This window comes from Ambystoma mexicanum, chromosome 3q, assembly GCF_040938575.1.
Source record: "Ambystoma mexicanum isolate Mex_15411 chromosome 3q, UKY_AmexF1_1, whole genome shotgun sequence".
Taxonomy (NCBI): domain Eukaryota; kingdom Metazoa; phylum Chordata; class Amphibia; order Caudata; family Ambystomatidae; genus Ambystoma; species Ambystoma mexicanum.
This window is the reverse complement of record NC_090926.1, coordinates 250411968-250431627: the sequence shown is the minus strand read 5'-3', so window position 1 is coordinate 250431627 and position 19660 is coordinate 250411968. Positions and strand designations below refer to the sequence as shown.

General features: G+C 48.4%; 1 protein-coding gene across 2 annotated transcripts in view; it reads right to left on the bottom strand.

The window, feature by feature from the left end:
• Positions 1-19660, bottom strand: part of ASIC1 (acid sensing ion channel subunit 1) — a 601299-nt gene that overhangs the window by 204054 nt on the left and 377585 nt on the right. The window lies entirely within an intron of this gene.

The window sequence follows — 19660 nt, the reverse complement described above, 5'->3', positions numbered from 1 at the left end:
GTACCGTCACTGTTTCAGAATCAGTATATCTAACACTGCAGTGCCCTCAACTGTTGAAGAATCAGCTATCTAACATTGGAGTACCCTAACTGTTTCAGAATCAGTGTAACTAACACTTGAGTACCCTCACTGTCAAGAATCAGTATATCTAACACTGGAATACCCTCACTGTTGCAGAATTAGTATATCTAACACTGGAGTACCCTCACTGTCAAGAATCAGCATATCTAACACTGGAGTACCCTCACTGTCAAGAATCAGCATATCTAACACTGGAGTACCCTCAACTGTTGAAGAATCAGTGTATCTAACACTGGAGTACCCTCACTGTTGCAGAATTAGTATATCTCACCCAGAATATTCTCAACTGTTGATTAATCCGTGTATGTAACACTACTCCATACGCCGCTGGTTGCAGCTTTACTTGGCTGTCAAGTCCACTGCATCCTGTACATTGTAATCAGCCTCACTGACTAGACACGTGCCTCATATGGATTTCGGCTTCATTTTAAAAGATTTCTCGCAGGCGACCCAATGGGATCGCATCAATATCTTGACAGTAAATAATTGGCCCACTTACATTTCAGAAGCTCTCAGACAACCGTTCTAAGAGCGCAGGCTGTGGTTTTTGCTAATGGAGCGCAGTCTCACAGGCCCTCTCTCTCCGATAATGCCCACCCACCTCACCGTTCTGGGTCCCGGCCCCTCTCGCTCCTGCCAGAGGCATCTGACATCCAGCGAGGTTAAAACCGCCTTCATACTCAAAACATGATAAAAGACTGATAAGTAACTGAGTTCTAGAACCAGTGACCAAGCCAATGGGAAAGCCCAGTGTGTGAAATATGTCGCGCAGCGCGGACAGGGCCTCTTATCCCTCAACGCAAATCCTGGTTAAGAAGACGCGGCTTCATATCACGGACCGGAGCCAGCGTTCCTGGACTCGTAAATAATCCGGGGATTAGAGTCCGATAGAGGCAGATTAGCAATCCACTAGAGGGGGTCACCTGACATCGCAACGCGTGCCACACACAGGCCCCGTTGGTGATAGCGTCGACTCCACTGCAAATGGCAGAGACACAGCCATAATGCACATGGTTTGCGATCATGCCATGAGCAGTTGGGCACTAAAGAGCAGACGAAACTGGGGGTAACATGCCAAGAGCATGAAAAGCAGTGGGAAACGGTAAATGGAACCCCCAAGGATTGTCTTGTTTTTGCAGCAGTGTTGTTGGGCCGTGAAACACGTTAGCCTGCCTAACGAGGTTTGTTTATCCAGTAGGTGATGACAGGTGAATCATCTAGGGACAGAGCTCAGCTGGGGCGGGGGGGGGGAAGGGGGTGGGCTAAGTGGGGTGGGGAGTGGGTTATGCCCAGACCTTGGTTCCGTGTGAACCTCGCCCAATTTAAAAAAAAAATGGAATGCATAAATCTTCAAAGAAGAAAATGTCGAATTCTATTTCAAGACAGGAGGCTTCATATTATGCAATCTATCTTTACTACTCGACACCACAGCAGCAAAGAAACAAGGAACACAATTCAACATAAAACAAGATTTGTTTTTAAAAAAATGTTTTGCATATTAACATAATTTAAGGGGATTACCCCAAACTAAAATGGAGGACAGGTCAATCCCTGGTAGCAACCAATAGGCATAGATCCTCCTTCAAATTAGTCCTTTCCTCTAAGATGACGTCCTCTTACGTAGCTGCCCCCACAGTAGACACCATTCTGAGGAACCATTCCCTGTAACATAGACTCTTGCATGGACAGCTGAATCCAAGGCTTGTTTGAACAACTATCCTCTCTGAGACTTCCTGGCTCTTCTTTGAGTGGACTACACCTCATCCCGAAGTTAGTGAGTGAGGGGGATTATTCATTCTATTTCATGACAGGAGGCTTCATATTATGCAAGTTTGAGGCCCTTGCATTTGCTCTGTTCCTGGAAGGGTACAAACTGAAGAAATAATATATTTAGTGCTCCTAGAAACAAAGAATGTTACCCCTTAAGGAGAATACATTGTATTATCCACATCCAATGCTCTGATATCCGAAACCCTTTTAATGGAAATGATGCACAACAACATGGCTAACTTGGAGAAGAGTTGCTGCAAAGTTAGTGCGCTATTATCCAGCCAAGACTGAAACAAATTAAGTACCAAATTAACATCCCACAAGAAGGAATACTTCGGCTTAGATGGCACCTTGATGCAAATGGATTTGAGAGCCTTATGAACCAAAAAGTACTTTTGCACAGGTTTGCCCAGCAGAGATGGCTGATATGAACCATTAATCGTTCTGTATGCCTTACCTTCTTTAAACAACTCAACTAAGAAATGTGCTACCTCTATAGGAGGGGCAGAAATGGAATTGATGTGTTGAGTCCCGCACTTGCCCCACCTGTGGTGTCACGTGCCCAGATACTTCCGGGTCACGTGACACCCGGAAATAAAGGAATCACCGGAACTGGCGTTAGAACGCCAGTCCGGGTTTATGCAGCCGAACGTGTGGTCGCGTCTTCCTTTGAGCGCCGCGAAGCGCTGCACACTAGGTCAGGCCCAAGCCAGGCCTACCCACGAGGTCGGGCCCCGCACACTAACTGGGACCCGACACCACACTGGCGACGAAGGGGAAGAAGAAGAGCCCGTGAGCAGAGCGGAGCAGTGTATCAACACACGCGGCATCCGAGCCTCACTTTCACACCCCCAACATTCTAAATCAACACGCTGGACGTACAGAAACATTGAAAGCCTCGTTCTCTGCCCCCCAACGTTCTAGGAGCATCGCGCTTGGAACAAAGTGGCTGCAGCAAGTCCCGCCTCATCCAAGAATAATTTAGGTTTTTTTTCACAAAAAAGAAATAAATATATATATATATTTTTTCCTATTGAACATTTAAATTATCAGGAGGCACAGCCAAGCCAACAAGGTTAACGGAAGACACCACTGCGAACCAAGGCCACCACTCAGGCACCCAGGAACCTGCATCACGACACTGGTGAGTGAAGCCCAATAAGCCTGAGTTTTGGCTGCGCCCTCACCCCAGAAACGCAACATGTCCAGTGGAGAGTCAAGCCCCTCGAGGGCCAACACTAACTCGTCAACCAGAAGGAGCATCACCACAGATCACCCTGACCCAGCGCTCACCACGCTCATGCCTCTGTTTGACCCATTCACCACTGGAGCAGCCATTCGCTGGGAAATCTGGCTACAACAGTTTGAAATGCACCTCGACACAAGAGATATCACAGTACCAAAGAAGAAACGCACCTTCCTCTTGCTCAACATCGGGGCTGCCACCTTACGCCTGTTCAACGCCATCCCAAACCGCGGAGACGGAAACGACTACGACGCTGCAAAGACTGTGCTCACCAACATGTTCAAACCAGACCCCAACCCGGACTATGCACGCTTTCATTTCTGCATGGCCAGGCAGCGAGAAAACGAGACGGTTGATAAATTCCATGCAAGCCTACGCGAAATGGCAGTCGGCTGCAAGTTCCCCGACGAGGAGTTCGCCATCCGCCTCCAAATAATCAACGGCATATCCTCGGAAAAACTGAGGAGAGCTATCCTCTCAGAGAAGAATGTACGCCTATCCCGCATCCTAGAAATGGCACTCCTTCGTGAGCAGACGGAAGACCAGGTAGCGGTGATCGAAGCAGCGATCCAGAGACTTCCACTCGACAGCCCGAAACCAACGGAAGACGTTGCAGCCATATCCAGATACCGGAACACTCGTGGGAAGCCTGAGCAAAAGGCCCACATGCCGCAAGGGAGGGACAAAGCCTGCAAATGGTGCGGCGGCCCGTGGCACAAAGGTCAACCTGCCAAAAATGCAACCGCCTCAATCATTACGCTGCAGTCTGTCTAAACCCGCCGAACCGAAATGACAGAGAGCCAACTCCGCGACCAGGGCAAGAGCGCCGGAAAAAGTTTGCACCAAGAGAAACTCCATACCAGCCTAACAGGCAAGGAAAGGCCAGAGGCGTTGATCACTCCCAAAGATCCCCGGACACAAGTGATAGCGACGACAGCGATGACAGCGAATCCCCCGATAGGAGAGAAAAAGACAGACGGAAAAGAGGGAACAAGCGGATACACCGGGTGCACCTCATCTCGGCCATTGAACCACATCGATCCCGACAACAGAAGAGACCATCATGCACGATCATCGCCAGCGGAGAACCACTAAAAGTAGTCATCGACACTGGCGCAACAGTGAATGTAATGCCAACGACCGCATTCGGCAAGCTCTGCCCAAAGCCCAAACTCCATGAGAAGAAGGTCCGACTATACGCCTATGGATGCAAGAAACCCCTAACGGTGCAAGGATCCTTTAAATCAGGCTTTGCTCATAACAACACCAATTGCCGGGCACGCATATATGTCATGGATGCTGGCTGCGAAACGCTGCTAAGCTGTAAGACAGCGGAAAAACTGAAATTAATACAATTCACTTTCAGCCTTCAACACAAAGAACTCGACGGCCTACTAGAACAATACCAGAAGATATTCCAAGGCATCGGATGCCTGAAAGGCCGAACCATCAAGCTCCACATAGACCCTACCATCAAGCCGAAAGCTGTATGTCACCGACGGATACCGTTCCACTTGAGAGAAGCAGTGGAGAAGGAACTAGCTAAGCTCGAGGATGCAGGAATAATAGAGAGGACATCAGGTCCGACCCCGTGGGTGTCCCCCATGGTGGTTGCCCAAAAACCCAAGCAACCCAACGCGGTACGAATCTGTATCAACATGAGACTTCCCAATGCAGCCATCGGAAGAGAGCGCCACATAACTCCAATGATAGATGAACTCATTGTGGACCTCACTGGAGCAACAATCTTTAGCAAGCTTGACCTCAGATCCCGCTATCACCAGCTCAGATTAGCCAAAGAGTCGAGATATATCACTACATTCTCCTCTCACCTTGGTCTGAGAAGGTACAAATGGCTAAACTTTGGGATATCGTCAGCCATGGAGGTATTCCAACACGAAATCCGCAAAGTTCTCACCGGCCTAGAGGGAACAACGAACATTAGCGATGACATTCTTTGTGTACGCATCCAACGAAAGAGAGCACCACAAATGCCTGGCAGCAGTCCTAGGCAGATTGGAAGAAGCCGGTCTGACACTAAACGCAGAAAAATGTGAATTTGCGAAGGAGGAACTATGTTTCTTCGGTTACAAATTCAACGCAAAAGGAGTGTCGCCGGACCCCCCTAAAGTTAACGACATAAAGAACACCAAAGCCCCTCAATAGGCCACTGAGGTGAGGAGTTTCATGGGGATGGCAACATTCTGCGCGAGGTTCATTCCAGACCTTGCCAGCATCGCAAGCCCACTCCGGGAACTAACCAAGAAAGATAAGAAGTGGGAATGGACACCCGTTCACCAACAAGCATTCCAATAAATCAAGGACACCTTATCGGCCTCCACAACTATGGCATTCTTTGACATAGAAAGACACACCGAACTTCTTGTCGATGCCAGCCCAGTCGGCCTCGGGGCAGTATTAACCCAAACAGACAATGAAGGCAACGTGTACCCCATTGCATTTGCCAGTTGGGCACTCACCAAACCAGAGCAGAACTATGCCCACATTGAGAAGGAAGCCCTTGCTATCCTGTGGGGATGCCGACATTTTAAAGTATACCTGCTGGGCAAGCAAGCAAAAGTATTCTCGGACCACAAGCCCCTGATCCCAATATTCTGAGGAACGGCTCCTCACCCACCAGCACGCATTGAAAAATGGATGCTGCAGCTGCAGCCTTACAACATAGAAGTGGACTACCGCCCAGGGACGGACAACCCAGCCGACTACCTGTCCCGTCACCCGCGGCCACTGATGGGGAACAACGCCACGCGAAAGAAACAGATGAACACGTATGTCATGTAGTCGCCTGCGCCCGACCACGGGCCTTGACCTTACATGAAATAGCAAGCGAGACGGAAGCAGACACCATCCTGACACACACTACCACGGCCATCCAGTCAGGAAACTGGAAGAACTACCTCACATCCATGGCCCAACGCACCACGTCTGATCAAGCCAAACTTCGGGCGCTATTTGGGATCCGACATGAACTCTCAGTTGCCCCCAAAGGTGTACTCCTCAAGGGCCACCGGATCGTGCTACCCGCATCACTAGAGGAGAGAGCCCTCAGGCTAGCCCACAGCGGACATCAGGGCATCGTCAAAACAACGGCATACTTAAAGTCCAGAATGTGGATGCCCAACATACAACAACGAGTAGTGGAGCTGGTGGAATCCTGCACAGCCTGCCAAGCCTCCAGGAGGGCCGAGAACCCAGAACCCATCGCCAGCGCCCCAAGAAGCAGCAAGCGGTGGGAGGCAGTCAGCATGGACCACTGTACCATTGCCGGCGAAGGATACCTACTCGTTGTGATCGATGAATTCAGCAGGTATCCTGAGGTAGAACACGTCGCATCCACCAACGCGGAGACAACGATCCTGACACTAGAAAAGATCTTTGCAACACATGGGATCCCGACAAAAGTCAAGAGCGACAACGGACCATCGTTCACCAGCCAAGAGCTGCGCACATTTTTCAAAGACATAAACGTAAAACACAAGCGGATCACCCCAAGATGGCCCCAAGCAAACGGTGACGCTGAGAGGTTCATGGGGTCACTCAATAAAGTTATCCGCATTGCCAAAGAACGAGGGCATCCATGGCTGAAGGCAGTGTATCGGTTCCTGAGGACGCACAGACAAACTCCACACTCCTCTACAGGAATCAGCTCTGCTGCCCTCATGTTTGGGGTACCCATACAGGCAGAGCTCCCGATACACCCAGAATGGGTAGCTCCGGTACCTGACATCCCAGCTATAGATGCTATGAGACTGAGGCGAAATGAGCAAGAGAGTATTGCCAGGTGAGCCAGCCACCGAGACCTAACACCAGGAGACACCATCATCGTCAAGAACCGGGCGACGCCCAAGAAAATGTCCCTCAATTTTGAACTCCAACCGTGGAGAGTCAGTTCCGCAAACCACAGCATGATTACCGCCACCCGAGGGAGTGAAACAGTGACAAGGAATGTGTCGCACTTCAGGAAGGTGCCACCGAAACTATGGGAAGAGAGCCCGGTGTCCCCAAGAGGAGAGCCGGCGACACCTTGCACGCCCTGAGACCAAATGACACCCAGAACCTATGCCACCCCAAGAGAGCCGGAGGCACCCCACCAACAAGAAAATAGGACTGAACCCGAGTGCCCAGTGGCAGACAAGCTGGAGAGGGGAAATCCCTGATACCTCCTGAGAGAGAAGCCCAGACCGTCGTCCCGCCTTCAGGGGTACGTGGTGGACGGAGTCTACCTTCAGAAAACCTGGCCAAGATGAGGTCAGAGTGGCTCAGAGTGTACGGTACCCGTTATAACATGTTTGTTGTTTAACTGTTGTGAAACACCTCCAAGTTGGAGAGGAATGTGGTGTCACGTGCCCAGATACTTCCGGGTCACGTGACACCCGGAAATAAAGGAATCACCGGAACTGGCGTTAGAACGCCAGTCCGGGTTTATGCAGCCGAACGTGTGGTCGCGTCTTCCTTTGAGAGCCGCGAAGCACTGCGCACTAGGCCAGGCCCAAGCCAGGCCTACCCACGAGGTCGGGCCCCGCACACTAACTGGGACCCGACACCACACCACCCAACGGCCCCATGCTGAGGAATAACCAGACCTGGCGGAGGATGCCCAGGAGACCTTGATAACACACAAAGCATCTTGCGAAAGCCCTCAGAAGCACCAGGAAGAGCTGAAATCTTCCGGGCCATAAGAGAGAGATGCCCCCGAAGGACTAGATTGTGAGAGTGACCTGCTGGGTCTGTTATGAGATGAGGATGAAGAGGAAGAAGACACAGAACATCGACTGCTAACTCTAACAGGGCTGGAAACCACACAAGAGAGGGCAAAAAGGGTGTAACTATTATCAGCCTCGCCACCTGCATGAGCACTTGTGAGAGGACTCTCGCTATAATGGCGAAAGGGGAAAAAGCACAAGCCATGACGTCTGCCCAGTTTTGAAGGAACTTGTCAGTTGTTAACGCATTGGGGGTCCGGCCTCCAACTGTAAAAGTGAGACACCTGACAACTGAGTGTGGACACACAGCCATCTATCTGAACCGGATCCCAGGGGGCGAGGATTTTGGCAAAAATGATTCTAAACAACTTGTTTGAATCAATTATGCAAAAGAAACCTGGAAATTAGCCTATATAGTTCGGATTTTTAAAAAGGGAAATCAATGTGACCTGCTTAACTATAGGCGACCGATCACCCTGCTTAATGCCAACTCGAAGATCTTTTCCTCTTTGATTTTGAAGGAGTTGCAATCATTGGCAAGTCAAAATAAGATCTTGAAGTGTAATCAGGTGGGCTTTAGGGCTGGTGTAGGCACTTCTTTGCTGGATGGGTCATCAATTTCATTCAAAGAATGACATCGGAGAAGTCGGTGCCCACAGTTTTTGCAGCGACAATAGATCTCTCCTTGGTCTTTGACAGAGTAAATCAGGATATTTAGTGGTTAAAATTGAAAGGTCGGGGATTACCATGTAGGTTACTGAACATCCTTAAGCATCTGCACACTGACTCTCCTTTGAAGTTTCATCTTAATTTAGATGACGTCCTAACCAGCGCAATCTGGACCTTTAGGGGTTTAGGTCAAGGTGCATTTTGGCCCTGTTTTTACCTAATTTATATTTATCTGATTTGGGAAAGTCTTTGGAAGGGGTGTCTTTTATTCCTCTCACCATTAGCAGTGTGAAGACCTATTGGATGATGTATGCTGATGATATAGTCTTATTTGATTGTACACAAGTCGGACTTCAGCTTTTGTCAAATTCTTTCCAGGAGTACGCTGTGAGAAACGGCCTACTCATCAATGAGCTTTTCGGCAGGGTGAACGCAGGCTCAACAGAGTTGGTGGTTTTATGGTTGAAAAGTAGAGGTGGTTATTGATTATAAATATTTAGGTTTTAAGGTATTTACTGCACAGTGTAAGACCATTTTATCAAAAATGTACGAAACAGAGCTAAAACTTTGATCACCCAAATGAAGCATTTTAATTGGCGTTATGGCACGTTTTCGGTCCCTGCGATAATGTGTGGGCCCGAGATCCATCCTACTTTATTTAATGTTGATTTTACACTTCTAGAAGGTATGTTCTGCAAGGAAACGGTATCGCTCCCTAAGTCTATGCCTATGGCTGCTATTCGCTTTAAATTAGGTCTGGTTCACCTGAGCATGGGAGTCCTTTGGAAAAGGATGTTGCTATGTAATACATTTAAGGATTCTCCTCAAGGCTCTCTGTTCGAACAGTTTAAAAGGGGAAAGAGGAAACTGGATGATGAGCATATTATTAACTGTGCTGCTCTGCTTGAGTCCCAAGGATTGGTTTATAAGCACGGGAATCCAGCAGCTTTTAAAACACAACTTTGGTGTATTGTCTGATGTCACACCCGAGACGCATTGGGGTATTATAAAAGATTCCTTGACCTGTTAAAGGTGCATAAGAGGCTTGGAGATTGTGCTCCTTATTTGGTTCCCTCTCCGTCGTGGAAATTTGGAAGCACAATGCTATGGGTTAGACTCAATTTGTTATTGACGAGGGAGAATTGTTTTATATGGACGAAGGAAGAGTGTGGCAGGATGCTATGTCAAGAAGTTGAGACTATCCAACACTTGACTATGATGCGTGAAGCACATTCCACTCCCCTTATGATTTGTTTTGGAGAATACGCTGAATATTTGTGATTGTCTCCCTGGGAAACCCTGTGGGAACGCCCTTTTGGTTCTACCGCTTTCAGTTATGCAGTGCCCTGCATCAAGTTCTTCTTAGGGTGAAGCTTACTATTAAGTGGCCATTCAAAGAGTAACCGGCACTGAGGAAATGTTTATCGAAAGAGGATTCTAATAGATGTGAATGATATGAATTTGTTGTATTTGATTTTAGGTTGTGATGGATAATCGTTTTTCTATTTATTCTTGGTATGGTCTGTGGTTTTATGTATTGATGGTGTAAGGTTTTATGTAAACCAAGTGCACAAATAAATAAAAAAAATAGATAGAATGCTAAGCGGCATCCGGTAACCAATCAGAAGCTAATAATGAGCTAGGAGCAGCAGCCGGAGATTGGTCTGGACTCAGAGAGGACTAAGCAGGTGGAGGAGAGCAAGCAGACAGAGGCCTGGAAGAAACGTGTGGAGTTTATCAACCTGCTCCTGCAACAGACTGGCCTAAAGGGATCTGGGCATTTTTTCAAGAAGGCCAGTAGGGCTAGACAGCCACATATATGGCACTCGTAGCACCTGTTTGACTCTGCTCCTGCCCTGCAGGCTTATCAGAAGCACTCTGGGGTTAGTGAGCCTTGGGGATCCCCTACAAAATGAATCAGGGACTGTTGTCTTATGCACATTCTAACTGCTGAAATAACATGTTTCTGACTATATAAACAATAGTTTAAAGAGCTTGTGGGAAGATGCCTGTTAGCAGCAGAGCCATCTGGCAGTGATTCGCAGAGTTGATTTGTGTGCAGTTATGAGTATTTAAACCTCATTTTATGAGTCAGCTGCAGATAGTGACTGCCAATAACTTTATGTGCAATTGCCAAAAATGTGTGCGCCCTTCGACAACATACGAACAAACATAGCTAAATAGCCCATTCTATGCGAAGGCGTCCACTCAGGGGGGGTCTATTTATTTATTTATTTTGCAATTTGTATAGCGCACCGAACCCTGAGGCATCTGGGCGCTGTTCTTGACAAGGGTTAATACAGCAGTTACATGAGTACACAAGTACATGAAGGTAATTAGTACATAGTTACATATTTGCAAGTTTGGTAGACAGATAGGATGATAACAGAAGCTATTCTCATAGTCGATGATCAGCATTTAGACCACTCTGTATTATCAGAGGAGAAATATCCACTTGAATATCAGTCCAGCCTTACCCACGGTGGGGTGGGGGGCAGCCTCCTCTGACCACGAGTACCACCAGCAACCCCAGGCACGTGTGTGTGCCTTGTTGTGTGCCATCATAAGGTATGGTTGTGGTGCTGTGCCTTAATAACTCAGGGCAAAAGCCCAAGGGTTTCAGAATGTGTCCAAGATGTGAAACCCCACTGCTGAGAAGGAGCGTGGGTGAATAGTCTGTATTATGGGCAGGTGCCCACTCAGGAGGGTCTATGATGCCATGTTGTCCCTTACATATTGCCCTTTGGGTGGGAACCAGACGAATATGAGAATGGATCTTTCTCCTCTCAAGGGAAACATGGAGCTAAAAATGTGGGCACAGGCCCTTCTGGATGGGAACCATCCCATAGATCAGGTAATATGGTCATCCTAGTTCCCAATAGAGATGCCCCCATATTGTTTCCACATCTTGAAATGCTTGGGGTTTTACCCCAGGTGAATACGAGTAATCTAGATGTGGACTTGTTCTCTGTGCCTAGACTGAGGCACTACTAAAGTCAGACCTCAGTGGTGTTGCCCAACAAGGCAGAAACACATGTCTGCGGAGGCTGGAGGGACTCTTGTTCAGAGGAGAATCGTCTAGTACTTCGGGGCTAGACTGACTTTGTGGGTGTGGCCAGACTGGCATACGAATGAATGTGTCTCCTCTGGTAAGCTCAGAGAGCTGAAGCATTGTTGCAGACCTTCCTGAGTGGGAACCATTCCACAGAACAGGTAATGCTTACGTGGGGCCACCTGGGCAGCAAAGCAGTGTCTGGGCAGGCTGGGGAGTGGGCTCCTCTCAAAGGAGCCTATCCACACACCACCTTCAATCAAAAAATCCCATGTGCAGTGTCCATGATCATCCGTCCGGCACTGGCCTCATAAACTCTGACAGCAATCCTCAGGAGATGTATCTGCCAGGGTGCATAGTCCCTACTGTGCCACCTTCCACAATGCTGCCACTTCCAGCCTACACAATGCTGCCACTGCCAGCCTCTGCAATACTGCTGCTGCCAGCCTCTGCAATACTGCCACTGCCAGCCTCTGCAATACTGCCACTGCCAGCCTTTGCAATACGACCGCTGTCTGTCTCCGCTAGAGTGCCACTACCAACAACTGTAATGCGACCAATGCCAGCCACCACGACTGCTGCCTGTCTCCACAGCACTGCTCTTACCAGCCTCCACAATATTGCTACTGCCAGCCTCTGCAATACTGCTGCTGCCTGTCTCCACAGCACTGCTCTTACCAGCCTCCACAATATTGCTACTGCCAGCCTCTGCAATACTGCTGCTGCCTGTCTCCACAGCACTGCTCTTACCAGCCTCCACAATATTGCTACTGCCAGCCTCTGCAATACTGCTGCTGCCTGTCTCCACAGCACTGCTCTTACCAGCCTCCACAATATTGCTACTGCCAGCCTCTGCAATACTGCTGCTGCCTGTCTCCGCTAGAAAGCCACTGCCAACCACTACAATACGACCAATGCCAGCCACCACAACACTGCCACTGCCCTCTTCTACAATACTGCAGCTACCAGCCACTGCAATGCTGCCACATTCGCAATATAATCCCACCTGCGCCCAGGACACCTTTCTTCCAGTCGTTACCATGTTACCATTGTCAGCCTGAAAACGACCACAATGGCACCGTCCATAACAATTGCACTGCCAACCTGCGCAATTCCACCACTGCCAGCCTCCAAAATGGTAGCTTGGCCAGAGTACAATATCACCGCCACCATCCCCCATAACATAACTAATGTCAGCCTCAACAAGGTGACTAGTGCTGGTCTCCGCAACACCGCAACAGCCAGCATCATCAATAGAAGCACTGCCAGTCCCCAGAATACCACTGCAGGCAACCCAAACAATACCACTAGTGTTAGCTTCTGCAGGATGTTATAGCTGTCAACCCCTACTATCAAAACTTGAATTCTTTATAATCTTACCACTCTTCCTTTTTACAGTGCTACTGTTGCCACCCTCCATGATAACATGACTACTAGCTGTCACGGTATTAACACTATACCTCGTGATCAGTATTGTAGCCTGTAGTGTTGTGGTGGCCTGGCATCTTTGGGGGTCCATACCAAGGTTGCAGGCCTGTGCACTGGGGGTGCAGTTGAAGTCCGGGCATCAGTGGCTACTGGCTGGAGGACACATAATGTGTCCCTGCTCAGGGTATTCCCTGTCCACTGGGTCCTCGAGTGTGGTTACAGTGTGGTTGGTAGAAGCAGCAGGAAATTTTAAGATGTCTGCCATTTTTGTATCTCTTTGTTTTGTTGCGGGTTTTCACTGCTCAAGTTTCCTGATCCAAGATGTCGACAGCGTAATTCATTCCTGTCCTTGTTTCCCCTAAGGTTGTCTTTTCTCTGTCTCTTTTAGGGTAACGGATTTAGCAGTCAACAGCTGGCAGGGGCGCAATGAAACCTACACTGTGGGGAGGCTAACTGGTGATTGGAGGGGCCACTTCAGAAACTGGGCGGAGCAAACTTGCAGCCTCCGCCCCCTCTGTTCTACTGCACGGATATCTGGTGTGGGGCCCAAGTATCAAATGCTACATTTTAAAGCGCCATTTGCCAGTGAGAATGAGAAAGAAAGTGATCGGGTTTAAAGAAAACATACACATTTAGTTGCTTTGATAATTTGTACACCTAAATCCCAGGAATCCAATCAGGCATCACCCTTTAAGCAAAAGCGACCACCAGGAAACCAGGCAGAAGTACAGTGCACCACTAGTCCAACTTCAACATGAGATACAAACCATACATGTCTGTTCATTATACCATTATTTCCCAGTAAAAAAACATTTTCCACTGGCTGTGCCCACACATTTCCATTCTGGCAGCACCAAAATATGCCAGTATTCCCATATATTAACATACACATGTTTGCTTTGCATATATTTCCAGTAATGATACTATAAGAAAACACGTTCATCCCAGTAAAAATGTCAAGCCACAGTAATAAATGACTAGACTGGCTGCATTAAAATGCCATTCTAGCCACATAACACATATCATGCTTTCTTTATTATGGATGTCCACTAAAATGATATGTTCAGCAAAATCCTCCTTTACCCATCTCTCTCCCACCAAACACCACCCTCACCCTCTACCCTCACCCTCTACCCTCCAGAATCCGCTCCTCGGCCCAGCATTACACCTAAGCGCACACACGCAATTACACATTCACTCACTCATTACAACATCCCATTCACTATACACTCTGAGTGATTCGCTCATTTCTATTCACACCCAGCTTCCACATATCATGCACTCATTCACACACACACTCACTCATTCACACATACATTACATTCACACTCCTTGCATACATGCATGCATACATAATGAGCTAACTTGCCATACCCTTTAACACTGCTCCTTTCAGCAAAGGCTTCCCTCGCCTCTCTGCCTAACAAAAAGCAAGTGTACGCATCAGCCCCTTCGCCTCGTATGCGTAAGAACACATATCATTGTTATATGTTGGCTTGTATCTAGGGGGCGGGGCTGATGGGCGCATTTGTATTTTCTGAGTAAAAGAGGCAATGGAAGCCTTTCTTGAAACTAGCAACTTTAAAGTTTTTCTGCGTTTGTGCAAATACGTTTTTCTGCACGAACACAGTAACACTGTAGCTCTGCCACTTTCGGGAAAGTCTTCCCTCGTTTCTCCTTAACCATGAGCTATGTGCGGAACCCCGCCCCTCAGCACACATTTTGGGGGCCTGAAGCCTGTTTAGCTCAATGGCGTTGCGTGCTGCACCCTGCGTGCTGCACCCTGCGTGCTGGATACATGTTGGAGCACATTCAATGCTATTTTCTGCACCTTTACCTAATTCCTCTTGAGTACATTGCAAGCGTGAGCACTTCTAATTCCACTGATGCTTCACCCATCGAGGAGCTTCAGCCACATCTTGAGAAACAGAAGGGTTCGAGCCTTTCCAAAAGAAAACCCTGGACATTCATTGCTCATTTCTTGCAGGGAATGATCTCTTACTTTTTGGGTTTCTTTCACCAGCTTCAAAATGTGATGCCATTATTTCTACCTGGATGACGACATTGGGGCTTTCCCTCCAATTCATGATGTCATTATTTGTTTTTTGGCGCCAATCAGCACATTGACATTCAATGTACTCTCAGCATTTGACCCCCCTCGTTCTTCTGTGATTTCTGAAAGTGGAAGGTGGGTGGAAAATCGCTTTGGTTTGAAAAAGAGGCATACTTAAACTCCAACATCTTGACACAATCTTTCGAGTTGGCTGCGCTCCATAACTGCATGTCTAGAAGGGCAACATTTCTGTCTACATCTGAAGCAGGTGCCATTATTTTTGCCTCCCCGTTTCGATGGCTTCTCTGGGCTTCAGTGTAATCCATGCTGAATATAATAACGAGTCATCAGGCATTCTAGTAGCTCCAGCAAAACAGAAAGGGGATGGCTGGAAGGCTTTGAACTAATCATAACCACGGGCACCGCTCTGGGCAACCTTCCAGACTATTGTTTTTCAGCCTGCCAAGCCATTACAGAAGGGGAGAAACCATATGCAAATCAGGCTTGCTCCTACCCCAAAAGGGGCAGTCCAGCCCGAACTGCTAAGTCACATCCCTTCTGGGCAAGACCACAAGCGTCCCCAGGCATGTTTCAGCCTTGTTGGGCGTCATCAGTGAGGAGTAGCTTGGGTCTCTAGGCCCGGCAGACCCGGGACCCACGTCTGGGCATACACGCCCCGCTCAGGGTGACTTTAGCAAAACAAAAAGGGGATGGCTGGAAGGTTGCAAATTAATCATAACCACGGGCACCGCTCTGGGCAACCTTCCAGACCATGGTTTTACAGCCTGCCAAGCCACTACAGAAGGGGAAAAACCATATGCAAATCAGGCTGGTCCTACCCCAAAAGGGGCCTTCCAGCCTAAACTGCTAGGTCACATCCCTTCTGCACGAGACCACAAGCATCCCCAGACATGTTTCAGTCTTGTTGGGCGTCATCAGTGAGGAGTAGCTTGAGTCTCTAGGACCAGTAGACTTAGGACCCACGTCTGGGCATACCCGTCCCACTCTGGGTGACTTTAGCAAAACAAAAAGATGATGGCTGGAAGGTTTTGAATTAATCATAACCATGGGCACAGCTCTGGGCAACCCTCCAGACCATCCACCAGTGTTTCAGATTCATTCAAAACCTTCCACCCTTCTCTTTTGTGGCTACAGTTTGTCTCACTATGTGCAGAGGGCATATGCCCAGACATGGGTCTCTTGCTCGCTGCGCCATAGGGAACCATGCTGTACCTCACTGAGTACGCCCAACCAGGCAGAAACATGTCTGGGGTTGCTTGTGTTTCTGTGCAGGGTGGGACCTGGCCTAGCAGTTTGGGCTGGCCTGCTACCATTGGTGGCAGTACCTGACTTATTTGCATATGGCTGGACCCCTTTTGTAATGGCGCAGATGGGCTAAAAAACGGTGGCGTGGAAGGTTGCCCAGAGCAATGCCAGCGGTTCAGATTAACTCAAAACCTTCCACCCATCTCTTTTGTGGCTACGTTCTATTAGCTCTGACACACTTGCAAAGAATTTTGGAAATGTTCCTCTCCTCAGTAGTCACGTGACTGTTGTTAGTTTCTTCCTGTCACGTGGCACTGTAGGAATATATGTATATATAATGTTCCTGCTGTTTGGTCTACTGGCTACTGCTTTCAGAAAGCCTGATCCAGAACATGTAAATGCTCCACGCATACCCCAGGGTTATACTACTGAGTGGGTGTGATGGCTTCCCGGAGGGGCTGGCCATATCTGTGAACCAAGCTGGATTCAGGTACTTTGGGACACAACAAGCCTGACACATCACCCAAAATACCATAACCAATAGCCTCCTCAAAACCACGCTTTCCTGTCTCCACAATAATGCCACGCTCAGCCTTCACAATACCACAATTGCCAGCCTCCACCATAATACCATTACCAAGATAGATCCACACTATTACTGCCTGCTTCAACCCCAGCACAACAACCTCCACGGTACCAGCCTTGCCAGGCGATTGAAGAATATTATCACTGCCAACCTGTGCAATATTACCACTTCCAGCCGCAACACTACCTCCTCAGCCATCCTCCACAAGATCATCCTTGGCCGCTTTCGCAATTTGATGATTGCTCGCCTTCACAATGACACTCCCACCATTGCAAACCCACCCCAAACCTCCACAATATCACAACACCACCAGGGCCTTCCTTCATAAAGTAACAGCTGTCACCATTGATAAAGCTAGTGCCAGCTTTCACGATCTCACCAGTGCCAGCCTCTACTGCAAGACTCCAAACCACTCTTGCTGAAAAGCTTCGAGAAGAGGGCTGGGCCTCTTGAACGCTTTATGGGGAACCTGAGCAGGCCTGTAGCCCCCGAGATATTTTCTTGCGGTCCAACTAATGCTCAATCGACCTTTAACGTTGGGGGCATTTGGGCACATGGTGGGCAGCCTGGACCTTCTGAGAAACGTTATTCGTCTTCTTCACCCTCCTCTCAAGCCAGTCACAGTGGCATGAGATCTCTTCCAAAACAATGATGGGCCCAACTGCTGGTTACCATGGTTTCCTGTCCCACCGCTAAATCCCTGTCACCATTCTGAACCCAGACAGGGATTGCCTGCTTCTTCGTACAACAAGAATATGACTTTCAGGGCCCAGTCACTGATTTCACTCAGTGAATTTCTGTTTTCTCGGTAGGAAATCCAGTGACTCTCTGTTATGCTTTACCATTAGGAGAACGTTTTTTTGTAATTTTCTTAGAGAGACACTGAATGTTTTTCAGAGAAAACAGAAAATCACAAAAGGGACACTACATTGTTTTCTGAGTGTGTACTCTCTGCCACAAAAATAAAACATTTGCCACTCATTATTTTTGTTTAATTGCCCCAGAAATCGGGTGTCACCTTGTAATGTTATACTCCTTGGGGGAAATCCCCTGAACCCCTAAACATTCCTGAATCTAGGGGACTGGGTCTAATTTTAATTCTGCTGTAAACAACTACTCTACCACTAGGGCAAACGAATCCAGTTCCTTGTGCTAGTCTTAGGCTCAGCTGCAACCTCTCTAAATGTATTTCCCAAAACAGTGCAGAACTACTAACTGTTTCGTCGTGTAATATAGGGGGGGGGCGTGAATTTGCTCGATCATGTTTGCCCAAACCTCGAAACAGTCGGAGAAGTTCGCCGTGGTGACTCGAGTTGTGCTTGAACTGGTTTGATCCTTTGTCCCTGCCACACCCACTGTAAAACCTGCCCATGTCACCTCTGACAGCCTCCACAGTTCTGTGCCACACTGCCTGCCTCAACAAACGCCGCCAGTGCCAGCTTCCAAAATATCTTCTAAAATCCCTCGGTTGCATTCCTCCACAACCCTTTCCAGACTCCATAACGCACCACTGCGAGCCTCTGCAACAGGAGCGCCCCCCCATGCCATCTCCGCCATCACCCAAAGGGAGCCAGATTAGAGAACCCGCGGCACAGAGCTGCCACTGTCTGGAGCAGCTAGAATTCACTGCGCGCGGTCCGATGCCTTTGCCACGGTGCCCGGAATGAGCTCTTCTGACACCGGGGCACAGCTAGACAAACTTCAGTGGAGGGGTGGGAGGTACCCTTGAAATGACAGCAGACGGGCTAACTTCAGAGACTGTGCGGGGAATGACAAACTTACTAGTGTGGGGGCGTTCTCCACCAAGGCATGTTTGTTGTAGGAACTGGTGTCAAGTTAGCAGCAAACAGTGCAATTTAAAATTCACCAGGCACTGGAGATTGAAGGACAAAACGCACATTTCTCTTGGTACTTTCAAGCATGGTAATGCTGCGGTTGTGATGTGGTGTGTCCGGTTGGCTTTGTCAGCTGTTTGTTCACTGTGCAGGTCCGGCTGCATTGTATTGTAGTCAGAGTTTTGCCACAGTGGGAGATTTCATCTTAAACTGGCAGGCCTCGTGGCTATGTACTCATCTTCAAAAAGTAGACCTATTTTGTGAGTCACTTTCTTTCTGTGGCCATTCCTGACCAAGTGTCGTGTTATCGAGAATCTAATTTCTTTACACATTCTAGTGAAACGCTTCTGGTGAAACGTCAATGTTGAAATCAGCCATAGCGTCCCCCTTCACGCCTGAAACCAGACACTTAACGGCTGCTGTGAGGGTGAGTTGTCTCCTGCACTTCTCCGCCAGGCAAGTGCTAACATCTCACCACGATTTTAGTTGCCTAAAAATGTATTGTTCCAAAATGTGTTGGTCGGTAACTACAGTCCCAAACTGACCAGAGGCTCCGGAGTAACCAGGGGTGGACTGGGAACCGAAAGAAGCCCAGGAAAAAACGTTCAAAGTGGCCCCATATTACACGTTTGGAGATTAAATAAGTTACCCCACAAAAGAGGCAGAGGGTGCCGAGGCCTACGCAGAGTTATTTATGGTCCAGCCCACCCCTAGGAGGAAGGCCCACATCATTTTTTTTCCACCTCGTCAGAACAGATGAGTATCATCTGTGTAGGTGGGTACAGTTCCATTTATATTAAAGAGCAGTGCCCCACAACTCACACAGCCATTCTTCAACTGCCTCTCTCAGAACAGTCGCTCATTTACACAGCATTCTACGTTACAACACGCTCACCACTCCCATTCCAGACCTCGGACTCCAGGCACGTGCTGGATGCAGAAGAAAAGCG